This window comes from Podarcis filfolensis, assembly GCF_964270895.1.
Source record: "Podarcis filfolensis genome assembly, chromosome: 4".
In the NCBI taxonomy this organism is placed as follows: Eukaryota; Metazoa; Chordata; class Lepidosauria; order Squamata; family Lacertidae; genus Podarcis; species Podarcis filfolensis.
Genome location: NC_139607.1, coordinates 58,305,705 through 58,326,831, shown reverse-complemented (window position 1 = coordinate 58,326,831; position 21,127 = coordinate 58,305,705). Strand labels below are relative to the sequence as shown.

General features: G+C 38.2%; 1 protein-coding gene across 2 annotated transcripts in view; it reads right to left on the bottom strand.

Annotated features, from left to right (window-relative positions):
• Positions 1-21,127, bottom strand: part of NRIP1 (nuclear receptor interacting protein 1) — a 75,539-nt gene that overhangs the window by 9,972 nt on the left and 44,440 nt on the right. For both annotated transcript variants that reach the window (XM_083611495.1, XM_083611496.1), the window contains exon 2: positions 8,464-8,648. The gene's annotated coding sequence lies outside the window, so the exon portion shown is untranslated. The remainder of the gene's footprint in view (positions 1-8,463; positions 8,649-21,127) is intronic.

The window sequence follows — 21,127 nt, the reverse complement described above, 5'->3', positions numbered from 1 at the left end:
AAATCAAAGAAAATAAACATCAAAATTAGTGTCAGTTATACAAGACCCACCCTATAACTGTGACTGTGAACTGTTTTAACCGCTTTTAATAATAATAATAATAATAATAATAATAATAATAATAATAATAATTTTTTATAATTTTAACACTGTTGTACCATGAACTGTAACCAGCTGGTGAAGGGTGGGTGTTAATAATAAATAATATACAAACTCTGATAACAAAAAATACCGCCTCCAGGGTAACTAAACTCTGGATACAATAGATATGAATGAAATATTTATGAAATAATTAGAATCCAGCTATTTGAGTATAAACAAATGTGTAGCAATGTATCATCAAATTGCAGCCTTTGATCTTTGACTCTTTGCATTATCTGCCACTTTTATGTCAACTTCTAGTTACTCTGTTTAAGGCTCTCCTACCTTCATCTTCCCCAATTCTCCTTCTCAGGGCCTAATTTGATTTCTGCCTTCTGTAGTCCCCACCATAGTCAACACCAGCTGCTCCCTCTGCCTCAAACAGATGGTGGGTCAGTTCAGATGTGATACCAAAGCATGAATTGTTACAGGAACAAGCCCTGTGTTCATGTGCTGCTTTCCCCTCACATTTAGTAAGAATAGAATAAGGCTTAAAAATATGTTGTTTAGCTTTCAGAAATGAGGTGGCTAGTTCCAAGTCCTATTTTTAAAAAAATTGTAACAAAAACTCATTAAACTGACTTTCGTAGAGTTACTAGATTTTAATATGGAGAAATGTCATTGTTCTACAAAATAAATTTGTCACTGAATGTCTATAAGTACTCCGAAAGTGATTCATGTGTTATGAACTGAGGCTGGTATGTGTGCGTAACTGTTCACACAAATGATTTGCTTGCGTGATGCGTATTCATAAAGGAGATGACTCATGAAAGACATGGTGGGAACTTCCATGAGCAGAGAAAATGAGTATGTCAGCTTTTTAGAAGTTACACTTCAAATACTGGCTTGTGGAAACAAGGCGTTGTATCTTTCCTCTCCCCAAATCTGTTCCAGGGAGTCCTCCAATGCATTGGAACAGACTTTGAAGGGTGCACAGGGGGCTGTAGGGGAAAAGAGAGCAAGAAGATCCGCTAGGCAAGCGAAGGTACAATGTGTGAGCAGAAAAGCTTCTGCACATAGTCAAGCTGTTTCAAAACAAAGGAAATTATAAGGACATGTTTCTACAGAATTCTTTTATGAGTTAAGAGTTCTACTAAACAGTGAAAACCTTACCAATATTATACTAAATCCACTACATAAATTGCCATACGAGTTAGTGATTTGTATGTGTGGTCTACTATTTTATGTTTGCTAACATGTCAAAAAAAGGGGGGGGGAAATCAGTGATAGAGATCTGAATTCAGGACATCAAGAATTCATGGTAGTCTTGCAGCAGTTTCTCTGACCTCGTGTGGAGGATTTTTCATTAATATGTTTTGATAATACATAAAAGAGATATAAATAAAAACTTGTAAGATTGTGATGTTTATGACATTAGAACAGCATAATTACCAGTCAACAACTAATATTTGGAAATTTGAAAGTGCTGAGATGATATGGGCCTAGAATATACAACTGTGGTAACACTACTGTCCTTGGAACAGTAAATAACTTCCGCAGTATTTTCACACACCCCTTTGCCACCACAATATAGGTATCCTTGATGCATATCTGGTTCTCGATCAAGTGATCCTGAGATCTCATCCTCTGGGTTAGAAGAGGGGGCTGAACCTAAGGCAAATAAACCCTTCTGCCCTCTTACTAAATATCTTTTTTAATTGGGAGAGGACTAGGCTGCATAAGCACTATTTTCCTCACATAGCTCTGGATTGGGGGCAGTAATGCAGTACAGGAAGAAAAAGGTTATTTAGCTTAAACATTCACGCTAAGGACACACACTCTTAAGTAATTTATCAAATTTATGTTGATAAAATGTCAGCAATTTTGAGCAAAAGACATGATAGATAATCAGAAACTTGTGGCTATAGCTCTTAGTAGAATGTTTTATATATGTCTTCATGAATGCTACGGAAAGAAAGTAATTGCAAAATAGCAAGAAAGGGCTATTTATCTTTGCTACTTGTTCTATTAATGATAGTTGTTGAAATGAATCTTACTACCTAAGTAGTGGAAATCAATACTGACACATCTGCAAATATCAGGTTTCCCATTCAAATCATTCTCCCAAGAATAAACATTGTACTCAGTATGAGAACTTCACAACCAATTAATTTGCAGCTTACATGACTAATAATAGTGTTATTAATTGGGGGGGGTGCAGACTCCCCATAATTCTAACTTTAGTAGAAGGCAGATTTTAGCCAGTATTTGGAATATGAAGGGAAGATGCTAGGCCAGTGAAAAATACAGGCTGAACCAGTCTTCCTATTCAGAAAATGGTTGCTAGCGATGCCCTTAAGAGACCCAAGTACTGGGCCATTAAGAACAACTGACCATGCAGATGCTGTCCTCCCTGCCAATGAAGAAGTGGACAGCAACAGAAGAACTGAGAGAGGGAGGTTTCCAGTGGTAACGGGGTATGATGTCACCACAGGAAAAAAGGTATCCTTTTAAAACAGGTTTTGCAGCAGGTGTTTTGGGGAAGAAGAATGAAAGGCACTGGTTGGAGGAGGCTGCAAGCAGAGCCTGGAGAGCCTGGTCCCCTTCTGCTTTGGAGCCAAACATGCCAAAGCTATGAGAGAAGCAACGAGAGACCCCCTTGCAGTGTGTTGTTCTGCACTTCCTCCATCGAAACTCAGGCTATAAATGTGTGTGCAAAGTAAACCACATTTCATAAAGACAGGGCAGTTTCTGCTGCACCTCATTCCCAAGAAACACAAATCCTTGTTAGGGGCCTAAGACCCCTGGGATCTTATTACCGCTCAGCAGAGATTGGGGTGGCCTGTAACACTAGGAATAAAATGGGAAATTGTTTTTAACCATATTTCCTTTCATAACATGCTTAAATCAGACGTAGCTTAGGACTGCACATTCTAGCCAAAACCAACATTCAAATTTAACTTGCCGTAACAACTGCTTTCTGCTGTTCAAGGCTGTTGTGGTTCCCATATTTTGCACTTCAATGGAAGCAACTGGTGGGGGCGAGAACAGTAGCCAAGTGTTAAGTGTCACAGGGAATGATATGAGGAACACATTACAGAGAGTTTATATGTGTACATATTAGGGAGAAAAACGCTGTGTGAATTACTGAGAAATTAGCAGCCTGCTCTTCATATTAGGAAAATGTGACTATAAGATTAAGATTATGATTTAACGTTAGTATCAGTATAACATTCAAATTCAACTTTGTCATCTCTAGTCTTAATTATTGAATTATAATTGCATTATAATGTGTTGCATATGAGGCCTTCTTAGAAGTGGATTCCTTGCCTATGGCATGGGAGGCCTGCCTGGTGCTGACATTAACATCTTTTCAGCAACAGACAAAGCTTTTTCTGTTTTTCTAGGTATTTGGTTGTTAAGATCTTTTGTGTTTGGGGGGACATTTTAGCTGGTCTGAAAAGTGAAGCTTTACTAAAACACACACAATTCATGACACCACAGAAATCTGTTTTGAAATATTGATGGAAAACATCTAGATATCAAAATGGACCACTTTAAATTATATATGAATCAAAATTAATAATTTTTTAGAATTAGGAAATGTATTTTGACATTATTGTGTTTCAGTACATTCCAAAGTCTCAGTCGATGCTTGAACAAAGTTAATTACATGATCATTTAACTTCAGTACTGAATTATTAATAGAAGAGTAAAAATGTAGATAAGAATGCATAAATAAATGTATCAAACTCAGTTATAAAAATGAATTTGAGAGCTGGAGAAGACTTGATCACAAAGTATATGTGTGCACACACCCACACCCATTATTGACAAATAATGCACATTTTGGAAAATATTCTAAATCACCATAAATAATTGTACTCTTCTTAAAAATATTTTATGATTACTAGAAAAAGAACAAAATTAATAACTGTCTTGAACTTTTAAATCCTATTGAACAATTATTAAAGTTGAAGTAAAATCCTATGGTTTGTTTACTGCTAAAATAGATTTGACATATGCATGGTACAAGTTCAAGGTCACTGATCAGGAAATAAGATTACAAATAGGACTGATGTAACAGCTGGCTTCTGATCAAAGCTTCAGGGATTTTAATACACTTACCAGAAAATACACTGCATTCCCTTATATAGTGTAGTTTTTAAGGTATTATAAACAAATCCATGTATTTATTTCTGTAGCACAGCATTCAAAACACAACATCAAACCCAGAGAAAACTAGTCTATGTTAATGAAAGAAGTGTTATTTTCTGTCACAAGCTATTGTCTGAATAAAGTAGGTAATCTATTGATTCATTCCAACCTACAGTTCTATTGTTAATCCAAAGCAGCCTGTGCATAAGTGCAAAGCAGTTTTGTGTGACCACAGGATGCTGCATGCCTATTATGACACAGCTCAGTGTTGAATAGGTTCCCCACCACCTTTTAAAACAAAGATCTCTGACATGGTTTGTGTGGGTCCAATGGTATCATTGAGATCTTCCCCTGGTGCCCATGAAGCCTCTGAGTTTTTGCACCAACTACCCCATGATGATGGGATGGTTATATTCTCCCCCACTTCCCCCAAAAAAGGAGGTTTGAAGAGTGACATTGTTTCCAATTTCTTCTTTCAGATCTTTGGGCTAAAATCAACAAGTCCTGCTAGACGCAGTGTTTCTCAACCTGTGGGTCCCCAGATGTTGTTGGACCACAGCTCCCATAATTCCTAGCCAGCATGACCAGTCATCAGGGATGATGGGAGTTGTAGTCCAACTACATTTGGGAACCCACAGGTTGAGAACCGCTTCACTAGAGGAATGGATTCCTCCCCATCTCCTTATGCAACCTCTACACCCCTCCCCAAATCTGTTCTGGAGGGTCAGAAGAAAGCCCAGAGCAGGGTGCATGGCAGGAGAGGGCAGACTGTTCCATCTGGCAAGAAGAAATCCTTGCCCTGACAGAACAATTGCCTTGGCACAAGGCTGAATTCCATCTCGTGTGTTTTGTCAGGCTACAAAGATTAGTGACCCTATTACGTTTTGGAACAAGTTTCAGGAGAAATATATATAAAATTTTAATACAATTTATCTGCACTGTTGTAATATGATAATTCTCATGCCATGTATCATTATCTATTTGTACACATAGCCTGTGTTTTTGTTCTCACAACCAGGGACAATAAAAATAAACAGAGGCTTTGGGCGCTTTTGGGGAGCACAGAAGGTTACAGTAAGGAAGATGGGAATGGTCACTGTGAGAGCCATTTTCCATCCACAATATGTTGGATACAGCCCTATATTTGATTAATGGACAAAAAAATAAGCGAAAGGGTGGGGAATCAAAGTATCTTAGGCACAAATGCTACAAGCAGATATATGCTGGATACAAGTCAACTTCAAACCTAACCAGGAGGTTGTTGTAAACCAGGATCGCTCATCACAACACAATGTAACTTGGATATTGTAAAAGTGAAGCTAAGCTTTGCCAAAGTCTAGATCCACCAGCACAGGAGGTGGAGGGAAGGGGGAGGACCACATTAGACCAATGCTTTGCTCTGACCCATTCACATAGCACTAGACTACAAATGTCTATCCTGTACCAGTCCAAAGGTCACACTCACCAATTATTCTGTAATCATTGTCTTTCAAACTGTGAGCTCTGGTTCGGGGGAATCCATTTTTTAATAAATCAAACTTAAACATATCATGTAACTGATGATACTGTAACCAAGCAGTAACTTGGCTCCTTAAGTCTTCCACTGGGTTCAGTCTGGGTTCCCTCCCTGTAAGGCCCAACCATTCCCTATAGGTCACCCATTGTCTATCCATATTAACTCTCTTAATTGCAATTGCTTCAGTGGGGGATAGCCATAAAGGTGCTTTTCTTCCCAGCAAGTTTTTATATTTATCCCAAACTCTATACAAATCCTTCCTAACAATCTGTTTTGTAAAACCCTTATAAACTTTAGCTTTCCCATACCAGAGACATGCATGCCAGCCAAATTTTGTATCATGGCCTTCCAAATCTAAAATGTCTGCATTTTCAATTCAATCCATTCCTTTAGCCAACACAAGGAAGCTGCCTCGTTGAAAGTCTGGCAGGGCAAAGCCTCCTCTTTTATATCTGTCCAATTTTTATGTTTAATTTGTGGCTTTCCCCCCTGCCAGATAAATTTAGAAATATATTTTTCCCTTCTTTGAGGCTACTTAATTTACTTAAAAACAGGATAGATTGGAATAAGAACAGGAACTTAGGTAGAATTCCAGCCATCAAAATAAATGTATAACGTAACAGGGAAAGTTTCATCCTTCCCCAAATCTCCAACTCCTTAATTTATTTCCACAATTTTATATTTTGAAATAAGTTGAGGTTCCTCACTGTCAGCCAAGACCTCACAATTATTTTTAATGCAGTACTAAGATTACTAACCACCCCTAACACACAAACAAACTCCAGGTTCTAGCTCACCAAGAGAAAAGAAAGTGTGCATGGAATTCAGCTCCATGTTGGGTGGAGGAACAAATTTTGATAATCTTTCCTGATCTCTCCTAAATTCAGCATGAAAGTGGTGAGACTCGTCAGTGAGTAAGAAATGTAGTCTCTTGGTGTATTGGGAACAATAACTGAATCAAAGGCAGTATTTGCCATCCACTACCTCATCATAGCCTTTCAATAAGGTTGATGGGAGGAGAGCAAAACACTGTCTCTTAATCTGGAGGGCATGTTCTGTAAATATCAAGTGGCAGTGTTTCCTACCCCATCTTTTTTTTTCTGTTACCAGTGCTTCTCTAAGCTACTGACTCCAAGAAGAGAGGAACTGCCTGCCAAAGAAAGAATGATCTCTGCAGTTCCTGAATGCATACTTAGGCTGTTCTTGAAGTCAGCAAGTGGGAAGGAGTGGCACTAACTATACAGAAAATACTGAAGATAGCGGTGCTAGTGGAACTTGCTAGACATAGCGGAAAAAGCCACCGCCTAGCACAACTGTTTCTTCCAACTACACTGGGATAGATATCATTTATTTTAAAATATTTATAGGCCCCTTTTTCTGAGTCAAACTATCAAGAAAGCTTAATGTAGTAACAATTTAAAATTACAGCTTCAACAATAAAACGATGGAATAAGAAACACAAATGCAATTTCTACAAATCGCCCATAACATCAATAAAACATCAATACTAAAATTCTAACACTCCTACAATATAAAACACAATTCCAGCCAAGCCATTAGCTAAAAGATGCACCTTAAAAATATCCATAACTGCATTGCCCTCATCAAGACAGGTGGCTGCATTTTGAGCCAGCTCAAACAATAGCAGCACACAGGAACAAAACAAACAAACAAACACACTTAAAGCTTTTGCAATTAAGGTTTTCCCCCAGGAAATACTTATTTCCCCCTCCTTGAAAAGCACTACTATTGACCAGAAAATTGAGCCACCACTTTATGTAGTCCCCCTTTGTAAGTACGATATGGCAAGATGTAAATACTATAAATATTCCCAATTTGCCATGAATTCATGATCTTTTAACTGTATTGCTACATGAAAAACTGACAGAGCACAGGATTAATCATTAGCAGAAAAGAAAAATATGCCATTTGCCAGCAGGGAAAAATGAGCAGGGCTGGAGTGGCAGCAACACATTTCCAGTGATGGTGCTGCACTCCCCAGGATACGTAAAGCAGTGATGAAGTCAAGGGAGCTCCAGGTGGCACTGCTGCCAACTTAGAGCTCCCCCAACCTTAACCCACTGCCACTCCATGCTCCATCATCTGCCACTGCCGCTATTTACCCTATGCAATCTAAGTAACAGTAAAAGTCCAAACAAAAACATTCTCCAAGTCACCAGTCAAGACATACAAATTTGAATTTGATACTGTGTTAAATCAACAGCATTACCTAGTATGGGTTCCTACCTACACGTATTTTTAAATGACAAAAAGCATACACAAGTTGTGTGCATAAATTGCACTTAACTGTGTGCATGTAACTACAGAAATTTAAGTAATAATCAACTCTAATGGTCCTGAGAACACCTTCAATTTCTAGTGGTTGAATTAGATTTGGAGATCCATGACAAATGGAAAAAACAAAAACATCATTGATGACCAGAGAGCTTTTGAATCATGCCAGTTGTAATAAATAGGATTCTACTTCTGCTGTAGAGCTAACAAAGGGACTTCATAGAAGAATAGCATGCAACTCTCCTTATGGACACAGCAGTAGTGAGATGTTACAGTTGTGGGGTGACGGCAGGCAATATCAACATACTTCACTTGTGCCTTGGCATGAGCTGCTGACATAAGGGAAGCTTACCAGAAATAAAAAAAAATCCACCCCACTCAAGTTTATGTCAAGATTGTGGAGTCTGGATTACCTGATTTTGTTTGCAGAGTTCATCTGATGATCCTCCTTTTGTTTCTTTTTCTGGACTTGGTTCAGACGGCTGAGCATGGACAATCTGCCACTTTTCAGTTTATGTCTTTTTCCTTCTTGGAGGCTACTGATGTGTTCATGCACTGTTTTAGTAGATGTACATATGCCCTCAAATACCTCAGTAATCTGTAAGAGAAGAAAGAAAAAAAGATGTTGTAAATTATGCAGTTTAGAATTTTAAGCGTTTACAGTGGTACCTCGGGTTACAGACGCTTCAGGTTACAGACCGCGCTAACCCAGAAATAGTACCTCAGGTTAAGAAATTTGCTTCAGGATGAGAACATAAATCGTGCTCTGGCAGCGGGAGGCCCCATTAGCTAAAGTGGTACCTCAGGTTAAGAACAGTTTCAGGTTAAGAACAGAGCTCCAGAACGAATTAAGTTCTTAACCAGAGGTACCACTCTATCCTATTAAGCAATGATATACTGATACCAACTTCACTCTCATCCTGAACCTCAGAGGAAGAGGACTGGTGCTCAAAGACAAATCATAGATTAATGGATTATAAATTGTAAGCTAACACAAAATGAGAGAGGATATAACTTTGATATTGCTTATATAATGTGGAAGTTAAGGCATGAGCCTAAATGATAATGTTCTGCTTTTTGGTGCATCGGTGAATTTGTAAAGAGTAATAACCCTTGTTTTAAATGGATGGTTTTTTAAATCTTGGAATGTTTCTTTATTTGGTATTTTCTTTCATTGCACGTCTATTTCCCGCCAGCAGAGGACCACTAGCTGGATATGGATAGGTGAGAGTGTGAAGTATCTGCAGTCCAAAAAAGAATGGACTGTAGGGCTCAGGGAATAGGGTATAGCATGCAGTGCAAGTCTAAATACAGAGTGTGCCTCCAAATATTGTGGGATTCCAAAATAAACCTAGGTTCACCAGCAGGGCTTTGGTAGGCAGCCAGTAATCTGGAGTGTCGCTCTAGCAGTGGTCTGGAGTCCACCATGACCTGAAATAATCTCTACCTCCCCAAAGGAGCTCTGTTACTGAGATGTATGCTCCAGCAGGGCTGTGGTATCTTGTAGCCTCTTGTACTGGTGTACTGGTAATGCCTGGCAATTGTTTTCTTTCCCTACTTTTTTATTCCTGCAAAGCTGACATGAATCAAGACCTCATCTTAAAAATTCCTTAATTTGTTGCTGCTTGAACAGACGATCAAGGTATTCGTGGAATCTTTTAAGTTTTGCTTGGCATGCAAGTTAAGATAAACCACATTCTTATACTAATTACATATATAATTATGTGCTCTTCTTTAAAAGCAATTGCATACAGTTACAAGGAAATTTCTTCATTATTCCATGTTACGTTGGAGGTATTGCAGAGGTACAAAGAAGGTTTCAATTGGCACTTTCTGTATCAAGGTATCTTCAGCTGGAATGTTTATTGGAGCATTGAATGGAATGTGTGCAGTTTGGGATTACTTGCTTTTTCAGACATAAATCATAAAGTAAACTACGACTAGTTGAATATACAGAATTGACATATATGTGGCAATATTCGTGGAGTAGACCCTCTGAAATAAATGGACTTAATTACACTGATTTCCCTGGGTCTACTCTGAGAATGATAAGTCAATCACCCCAAATATTTCCAGAATTTTTTTAAGCAGTTATTTTTTAAAAAAGAAAGCAGCCAACCCTACTCATGGCTGGCATGCTGTCTCTATTCCCCAAATGCTAGATACTAATTAGCACTAATTGACAACCTGGTTTGCTTTCTGAGGAAAGCCAGGTCAAAGATTAAATAGGGATGGAGAAGAACTATTATGTGAGCCATAGTTTATAAATGTGACAAAGATCAATCCCCGAGACAAAAACGTGAGAAGTCTAAAGTTCCTAACCACTATCTGGAGGAATAGTTCATTAATGATGTAAAATATTGTGTTTTTCCATCTAAATTCAAAACAGAATTTAGACAGAATCAACCTACACCTTGTCTAAATAATTTAGAGAAAGATATAAATTACAGTAAAAGTAGTTGAAGTTGTAGGAAATCCTTCATTTTTACCCTATTGGAGGACATCCCTTTAAATTTAGTAAGAAGGAGAACTTTACCCCGTGCTAAATCAAGTGTCTGTAACTTTATCTGAGAGACCACTTCCCCCTATATTTAGGCTTTGAAATGATCCATCTCCTAAAAGAATCAAGGTCAGAATACTCAGTACTCAGCTTAAGCAGTCCAACGAAGATAAATGTTCTCTATTTTACTGTGCTTCCTTCAATGTCATCATGACTATACACTTTGTAACCCAGGTCCATTACCAGAGGATTATCTTATCTTTTTTCTTCTGAAACATCAGCCTGTTTTCACTGGTTTAAACTTTGTTCTTTAACAAGAGACAGGTGCTTAAGGTTTATTTTTGGTGAATTCTAAGGTAATATTCAACCAACTTTTGGTCAGAGTAGACTCACTGAAATTAATGAACATGGCTAGGTTAGGCCCATTAATTTGAACAGGTCTACTTCAGAAGGGCAGGGTATAAATAATAAAATTGTTTGAACTCTGCAAACACTCTGGACCTTTGTCTCTCAAGTGAAAATTGACTTGATTATGGAAGTCTGGAGTCTGAATATAACAATGGAAAAAGCTGGGGGCAAAACATCATATTTCTTTTGTAGTTTACATACAATTTAACCTTAAGGTTGTATCCAGTGGTGTCCCTTGCACTGAAGGAAAGCCCAAACTGGGCTCTGTAACCTGAACAAGAAGAGAAGGGATGCTGATTCCTCCTTCCTCCTTGAGACAACCTAGTATGCAGTTCTGAAGAGTTCATCAACCCTTTAGAGTAGACCTTGGAAGTATACAGGAGGCTGAATCCAGAGAAGATTCAAGATCTTAAAGAGTGAATCAGCTAATATTACCTCCCTGACCACTCTACTGATGGAAGCCTCATCTGAATCAAATGCCGTTCCATCACTGTAAGAGGTATCAATGAATGAAACCCTTGATTTTGTTTATTTTTCATTTTTGTTCCACATTTTAACCAAAGGAAAGTTACCACCATAAGACATAAAAAAGATTTAAAACACACCAAATACTGCAATACTAATGTCACAACCAGAACAAAGTACTATAAATTAGTAGTATAAATAATGGAATTCCTTCAGCAACTTTTCCAACTCCACAACTAAGGGCTAAAAATGTGTTATGTAGCAAATCCAGTATCAGATTTCCTGATGTTCTTTCCTCTAACTTTTAAAGAAGCTGTGGGGGCTCCAATTTTCACTCAATCAGTGGCACTAAGGAAGGGGGGCGTATCCTTCACCTCCATATTTTTCTCTCTAAATTACTACCCCCAAATCTGTTATTAAACCAGAAGTGGGGAAAAATACATGTATCTGTACTGTGCCTATATTTTCTCCACTGGTGAGCTAATAGCAGCTTCAGGAAGAGAGAGTTGATTTTGATAAGGAAAATCATGTGGGAGTTGGGAAGGAGGGGAAAAAAATCACTCCTTTCCTTTTATGAACAAAATTAGAGCTCCTGTGATTGCTTTCAAATGGGGAATGGAAGAAATCACAAATTTGCTGTGTTACATCTGTTTCAGCCCTAAGACCTAGAGCAAACTGTGATATTTTTAATATGGTCAAAGATGAGAGAGAGCCTTGGCTTGTATAAACCATGGGCTAGGCTAGCGGCCAGCAAACTATTTCAGCAGGGGGCCGGTCCACTGTCCCTCAGACCTTGTGGGGGGCCGGACTATTTTTTTTGGGGGGGGGTGTAAATGAATGAATTCCTATGCCCCACAAATAACTCAGAGATGCATTTTAAATAAAAGCACACATTCTACTCATGTAAAAACACCAGGCAGGCCCCACAAATAACCCAGAGATGCATTTTAAATAAAAGCACACATTCTACTCATGTAAAAACACTCTGATTCCCGGACCGTCTGCAGGCCAGATTTAGAAGGTGATTGGGCCGGATCCAGCCCCTGGGCCTTAGTTTGCCTACCCATGGGCTAGGCTCTAATGCAACCCTTTACCATTGTCTAGGCTAGTGGTAAGGATAGAATTCATGCTAGATAGTGGGGAGGAGCTAGAGGAAAATAACATGAATCCCAGAACCCACTTTTAGCAGTGCTTAATTACATCTGTACTGAGCATTAAGAAAAGAATAAGTGAAAAAGCTGTGAAAGCTGTGTCAAAAACCATTGACCAATCTAACAAAATCTCTACCCATGGTATAACAAATGAGAATTTTCAAATTACATACTAATTTGTTATCACTATATTAATTTTTCTGAGGAAAAAATTCACTGGTAGGTATCAACAAATAATGCAAATTCTATGACAACAGAAGGACAATCTGGTTAGAGTAATCTCACATAGGCTGGTCAAGAACCAAGCTGAGCAGCTTTGGGGAAAGGGGGAATAACAACAGCACCAGAAATGTGGTAGCTAAAGAAAGAGGGCAGGGTAGTGCCAATGGGTTTTGAAAACCTGAGCAGATAGGTGGAAAATGTGGTTTAAAGCACAGAAGGGTAGAGGACTTGTTCATTTTAACTGCTTAACATTGCTTTTCCAGACGCTCAAAAACATACACAGAATCAGTTACAATAACAATGAACAAAACAGGCCAGTAACAAAACAAATCTACCCAGAGTTTGTCAATATAGAAGTTTCATTCCCCCTCTGAAATTCTAACTTGCATGTAAACTTCAGTATTTCCTCAGGCAACTGCTTTCTTCCTAGCTGTTGATATCTATACTCAATAAAAGGATATAGCAGTTAGTAATGTTAACAGGAGAGGCATTAACTGAAGATAGGCTACCAAGTATTAATCCCAGGTAATGAAAGCCTTTAAAAGTTAACTCCAGCATCTTGAATTGAACCTGAAATAGTGACTAGTGTAACTGGTACACGTACACAGCAGCATTCCGGACCAGTTGAAACTTCAAGGTTCTCAAGAGCAGTCTCATGTAGAATGTACTTTAACAGTGAAGCTTAGCATTGAGCATGGATCACTGTAGTGACAGGTAATCTATCCATAAGAGGTGGCAGCCTATGAACCAAGTACATATGGAAAAAAGTGACTCTGAGCAATATTCTTTAAAGCTCCTCCAAGCTCCTCCAAGCTGCTTATCTGTTCAGTTCAGGATACCATCCTATTACAAGCAAGCAAATACTCTCTATGCTACGAATTTTCTAACTAATATCATCTCCATCTTTGTCAACCAGTCAATGTCTGTATTGGGTTTGAAATTGTTTTTAATTGTTTTTATACATGCAATTTTTAATCCAGTTTCCATGATCTTGCCCCTAACCTCAAAAACAGTTGTACAGTTTAAAAGTTCTCCTAAACTCTCATAGTTCCACGAATGGCATCTGTGTGTGGCCGAGACTGCTTTTATCAGCTAATTCACAGACTATTAGGAACATAAGAACCTTAGAAGTACAAACTACCTCGGAAGGTGCTGGACTGTCGTTCCTTGGACGCCCATCTGTCATGGATGCTTCAGTTGAGACTCCTGCATTGCAGGGAGTTGGACTAGATGACCCTCAGGGTCCCTTCCAGTTTTACAGTTCTATGATTCTATGAAGAACTTGCTGGATCAGGCCAATGGCTCATCTAGCCCAGCATCCTGTTCTCACAGTGGCCAACCAGATGTCTGTGGGAAACTGAACCCAAGCACATAAGCACTCTCTTCTACTGAATACAATTGTCTGCCGCCTTATACGTATTAGATCTACCCTTACACAGCTGTAGTGGATCTCTGGCCTATAAGGCATTTAATAAACCTCCAGTGCAATACTTAGTCCTATTCACACAGTAAGGGAAAATTTAGGGAGGGTAAAGTGTGCAGAGAATACACATGCCAGTCCTGTTAACACGAACCTTTAATCACATGCAAAATATTATGACAATCATATATAATTTCATAGTATCGTAAGTTGTAGAGGTGGAGGTTACCACAAGGATCATCTAGTTCAACCCCCTGCAGTGCAGGAATCACAACTCATTTGTATTATACAAATATCTCGAAGTGACTTGCAAAATATCAAAATATACAGAATGGAATATTTAAAACAAAACACAATATTAAAGTAATTAAAGCATAAAACAGTTCCTCTATCACCTTCCAAAACAACAACACATCAGTCTGACCACCAAAGAACAATCTCCCCCAAAACAAACAAAAATACCACAAACTGCTGCAAATAAAACTAAGATACCTGGGAGAATGCAGACATCTTTGTCTGGTGCCCAAAACATGTCACAGTTGGTGTCCAATGAACCTCCCTGAGGAGGGCATTCCATAAAAAGGGGGCCACTAGTGAAAAGGCACGTCCTCCTGTTGCCACCATACAAACTGCTGCCGGAGGGGCACACAGAGAGGTTGCCACCAATGTTGAGCTTGGGGTCCAGGCAGGCTACTATGGGGAAAGCATTCCATAAGGCATCATATCCCTAGTCATGTAAAACTTTATTGTCCAAGACTCAGAAATCAATTGGCAGTTGTATCAGAATTGGTTTGGTATATTCAGACCATGTGGTCCTTGTTTATAAACTAAATTCTAACCTAACCTAACCTAAATTATGAACTGTAAAGGAAGTCACATGCATAACTCACTACAGTATTCCCGCCACATGTTTAGCACGACATAGACAACTGAGGCCAGTTCATCTGCATCCAGATAGAGCCACAGCTGGTCAACCAACCAAAACTGGTAGGAGGCATATCTGTAATATGGAGGCCACTTGTGTTCCAATGTCAAAGATGAATCAAAGCTGCATACCTGAACCTTCACGAGTGCCACCCCATATAGAACAGGCTGCACACTACTTATCTGAACCAAGGCACTTACTGTCTCTATCTTGTCTGGATTGAGCTTCAATTTATTGGGCTCATCCAGCCCATTACCACAGCTAGACACTGGTTCAGAACAACATAATCTGCACTCCCAGTTCTGACAACTGCTTCAGAAGCATGCCACAGACAATATCAAAAGCTGCTGAGAGATCAAGGAGAATCAACACAGTCTCATTCCCACTGGTTCTATCCAAGGCTCTCAGGGCCATAACCAGGTCTGTATAAAATGGATCCCAAAAATGCTTGGGTCTCTTTTGTGACCGCCCACTCAAGAATCTTGCCCAGGAAGAGGTCAATATTTATTCAGCTCTTCTGGGTTCATGGGATGCTCTTTTTTTAGGAGTGGCTCATTTAGGAGGCCCACACACCCCTATGCCTACTTCGGTTAGGTTCATCATCTCCCTGGCCCAATCCTACCAGATTTAATAAACCATAAGGAGCAAGGAGCAATTACAGTTTAAATGCAATTCCATGTGTGTCCTCAAGAGAGATGTGTTTTTCTGGAGTTCTGGCACAGTAATAGACACATTGACTTGCGTACTAATTACAAGGACAAAACAATATTATACTGTAGATGCAGTACAAAGCTTTAAATTTTATTACAAAATAAATAAATACTTAATACTAATTTGAAAAATTCCTGGAGGCTACAAGATCCATTGGAAGCTGTGTTTGATGGGTGAAAAGCTAAATAAATGGAAGGAACTAGGAAGTGGAAAGTATTTGGAAGTAAAATTAAGAGGTATACTTCCTGTTGCATTCTTAAGATTGTATAACATTATGTACTACCAACCCACAGCAAATGGCCTCTTCCAAATCACTGTTTTGGATATGCTTCCTAATAGAAAGAAATTAATGCCCCAAATCGTATTTTAAAATTATGACAAGAAGAAATACAGATATAAATATATCTGACTGACACAAGATTATCTCTAATCAAAATGTTCAAAATCTGTGATACTCCCAGTATTCCTATGGTCTGATAGAAATTAAGGTATGTTCCACAAATAAATAATGATTCCCTATAAAATATTATAGGAGGTAGTTGCGAACAACTGAAACACAAGTCAGAATATTCTTAGAGTTTTGAAGTGGATTTAATGACTTTTGCTCCTTTTGCTTTTTTCCTCTAGCAGATTAATTGTATTTAAAAGAAAGTTAAGCTCAGTCCAGTACAATTTTATTTGTATGTTTGGGCAATAAATAAATCCCAAAAAAACACAAACACCCAATAATTGGTTCAAAACAATGCAACACTTATAATGTCCAACAAAAAGTTATTAATTCATTTACTTATATTTATATGGGTACTGGGTAGCTCACAGAAAATTAAAATAATGAAATACAATATTAAAAATGCAATTTGAAACAGTAAAAGTAGCATAAATGTTCATTCTTTCTGGCAGATAATAAATATTGGCATGGCAACTATCTTCTAACTTACAAGTTTTGCTGCATTTACCTGGAAGTCCTATGCACACTTATTTTAAAGCAAATCCCATTAAACTCAGCAAGGTTTTCTTCCAAGTGAACATGGATAGAATCATGCTGTTGGTTTTATTTTTGATAGCTTTGTCATTTTTCAAGTAACTACTCATTTATTTCTATTGCATGTATTGCTTTCAGTTGACAACTTGTGCACCACAGAAACAGAGATTTAAACACCAAATTACATTACTTTGAAGTTGAGCATAATTTATTTGTTATTTATGTATAAGAAAACACATTATAATGGCTTGTCCACACTTCTGATACTTACATTGTTAATGGGTTTTTATACTGAATAATTTTTAGCTATTCACACAATTACAAATCAAATCTGATTCTAAACTCTAAATATGCCCTTATTACAATAATCACTCTGTACATCTATAAAACATTAGCTTGAATGCAGAAGGCCATATGGTACATCATAACAGATCTTTGCCTATAGCTTTCAGTAATCAATACTTCATTTTCATACATTGTATTCAAGCTAAATTTCTTAATATCCATGTCAGTTTTGCCATTTACTCCTAATATCTTAAATGTTTCTGCAGATCTTTAGAGATGGGATTGCATTTCCTTGTGAAGCTATTGCTTGGGTTCTCTATCAGATTGAAATGAATTACACAAGCTTGCCACCTGTCCCTCATCTTAACTGCCTGTGATTTTCTGTATTATCAGGTTTGAAATAATTTAAATGTTTTAACGGAGCCAAAAGCAAATATCCAAATAATTACAAACACAACTTCAGCAATGTCAACAATGGAGTACTCTACAGAGATCACTATGAAACAGTCTGAATCTTTATTAATAGAGTGCTGTGCACTTCCTGTCACACAGATAACTGAGATCAGCACAGGACTCAGGAAAAAAAATACAAATGTATTAACTGATGAGATTTATAGCTGACTTGTTGGAAGAATGGGCACTACAGCATTTTCTTTATAGAATTACAGGAAATTATGGCAAATTAAAGTTAAAACAAATTTTAATTTTCATCATCTACATTTTATATCTACCTAGAGAGAGCATATTTTAATGGGGGAAAACTCTTTAGCATATTAAAGCATGCAGCATCTACCATTTGTGAGCATCTTTCCCTTAATTTCATTCTCTGAGCAGCAGTGTGCAGTAGCAGTGCAGTGAAAGGCAGAAAATGTTAACTTGATAACAAAACCATGTTCACAACCAAATATTTCTCCTATTCCTCTGCTTGTTCAGAACTTACAAAATTACTTGTCATTCCATCCATCTCTGCATGTTGCAAAACACTGACATACATTTTTGTTAGCATTCCATTTATATTACTACTGGAATATACAGGAAAAAACGTGCCTCATTACAACTGGCTACATAGTTTACTGTAGTAAACAAAGATACACCCTCTCATACTTTTCCATTCCTTTATTTCATTCCTTTACCATATAGCCATGTGCCAAAGAAAGAGCTTAATGCTAAACATTCCTGGAGTGTGACAATAGGTAATACAATAAAACAGATTACAACCATACCTTTCTTTCACAGCAGTGGTGCCAAGCACAGGTACACTGTAGCAATCAATTTGTTCTGCAGACAGTAAGGCTTTCATAGAATACTAATGCAAAATCTCTTTTCTTTCTCCTTCGACTTTACTCCCCAATGCCTGGGTCCCAACCAATACCAGGAGGAGGGCGGAATGTCTTCTGCTGAGATAACCACAACTACTAATCAAGTATACGTGTACAAGGGCACAGGATTAAGCCTCCACCAAGCTTGACTCAGCCACTGAGAGTAGCTAAACACATGCACAGCAAGGTCAGAAAACACACACCTACTTGAGTGAACTAATTCATCATACTTTACTATTGATGGCTTTTTACCTCAGGGAATTAAAATTACTTCCTAGCGAGATGTGAGGATTTGGGCACAGGAGCAGCCAACACTAATTCTCTTTTCACCAAAATGACAGGCGGCGAAGTGTGTTTTCTGTGCAGAATGGTTGACAGTTTTGAATCTAAAAAGTATTAGTAATTCCAGAAAAGCATAAATTAAATGAAAGTATGCTCCTAACATTAGAACTGACATTAACAGATTTCAGAAGAAAATTTCTGAAGGAAGCAAAAACAGAACAAAACACGCCAACTGTCAATTGCCAATTGTTATAAATATTATAAATATTTAATATTGTCTAAAATTAGGAATGTCAAACGTTATGTCATTCAGCCTGGTGTTTATCAGCATGGAACAAAGTTTAAAACACTTGTAAAATCATCACCTTTACAAGCATGTTTACTGTAAATAATTAGAAGCTGGGTTTTGCTTTTTTGTTTTTCTTTTGGCCTGCCAAAGTTGGGATAGTGTGCTTTGATTGTTCACAACACTTGATATCACCTGAATATTTACACATTATGTAGATTCACCAAATCACTTATATGTAGCCTCTATTCTGTTATCCATAAAGTTATAATAAACCACTAGATATGTGTAATGTTGGCTTTACATTTGTAAACTGGAATTTAACATGTTAAAATATTCATCAGCAACTGGATACCTGGAATTTGTCAAAAGCTCTTATCAGAAACTGTAGTATTTCCTAGGCAGTAAGATTGAGAATCTGACTCATTATCAACAGAGCTTTATTGCATGTGTGATCTGAATGCAGAAAAAAGGGGGGGAACCCTCATATCATTTGGCATTTCATCTCCTGTAAACTGGCAAAATACTTTTGAAGTATCAGTGCTTTCGGTGACAAATCATAAAGGCAGAAGCAAAATCAATACTGATCAGTTTGTCCTTGACATAATGACCGTGTCATCAGGCTATTGTCATGTGATATCATGTCATTTCCCCCACCTGGCTCATGACCTTGTCCTTTAAATGACCCAAAGCTTCCCTGAAGTAGCAGGAGTCCCCTCCCCGCTGTCTCAGCAAGGTCGAATGGGTCAGCATGTCCTCATCTATAATCCACCACCATTTGTCAGCAGGGAGGCTGGAGGAGGCAGGCTTGCTACAAGGGGAGAATGCCCAATTAGGCAGCTGTCACACAAAGCATAGGCTGCAAAATTATCCCCTGTCAAAAGATAGAGCAGCTGCGGGTGCCAATTACAGCAACCTTTCAACCCTTTAGGTACTGGAAACTACACAGAAGTAAATGAAGTACAATTAGTGGTAACAAATCGATGAATTAGGACAGTAAATTATAAATTATTAGCAGGTGAGCCTAGGTCTCACATACTATTAAGGGCATTCTACACCTCAGGCAAGGGCAAGAAGGTACAGATTTCACACTGCCTATCTGTTATCATTTTATACATTTTCTTGCTCTGAAACTCCATCATTTTCTTCAAATGTGCCTGCTGCTAGAAAGGAAGCAGAAAGTGTGGAGGGGAGGGAGGATAAGAGAGCTTGGACTATCAAATACTTAGTTTCAAATCACATACAGAGGTCCTATTCACCAAAACACAAATTATCTATTACTGCATTGTACCACAAAAACAAACTATGATACAGGTCAAAAATGTTCAGTGTACTATGGGTTGGGATCCAAGGAACTTTGGGCTTTTGCTTCTGAAACAGAAGCAATGTCACTTGGCAGACTGACAACTAAACTGCCACTGATATCAATGAGAAAGGAAGGTAATTCCCTCAAGTCCTCTCTTGTGTGGATTCTAACTGCCATCAGGTCCACCATCTCAGGGGAGGACTGTGTGACAGGAGCTGTCCTGTTCTCCTGACTTAAACATCATCACCTGTTCCTGGACAGACTGCTTCCAGGGAGGCACTGCTCTTTATCAATCAGGGGCAAGGTATTCACAACCTATATAACTGTGTTATAAGAACTTGTTTGCTTGAGCTTGCTTTTTCCTCCTCCCTCCCATTCTTTTCCCCCTCATGTGTTATGTCTTTTTAAATTGTGAGCCTGAGTGTAGGCACCATTTTAGTACAGGTTTTTGGAAGCTGCTGAGAACCTTTCTTTTTTTCCTGCCAAGGGGCAGAGCAGAAGTGTATTTAAGAAATAAATAATAAACACCTTAAAAAAATTAAAGGTACTTTCAATAACAGTTAGCAGTAAGGCCTGAGGCCTGCTATTCAATGAATAAAGTCAACAATCTCTTGGTGTACCAAGCCCTTTGAAAGCTCATCATTTCCACCAACCTATTAAAATTTCTTAAGTTAACTAACACTTAAGTTAGTTGTCTTTTAAATTAGAGTGTACTGTTAACTCCATTTTGTTTCATATTCCAAGTATAGAAAAGCCTGCAGGCCCTCAGTCACGACTGGGGGGGGGGGGGGGAATATTCTTGTGAATGAATAAAA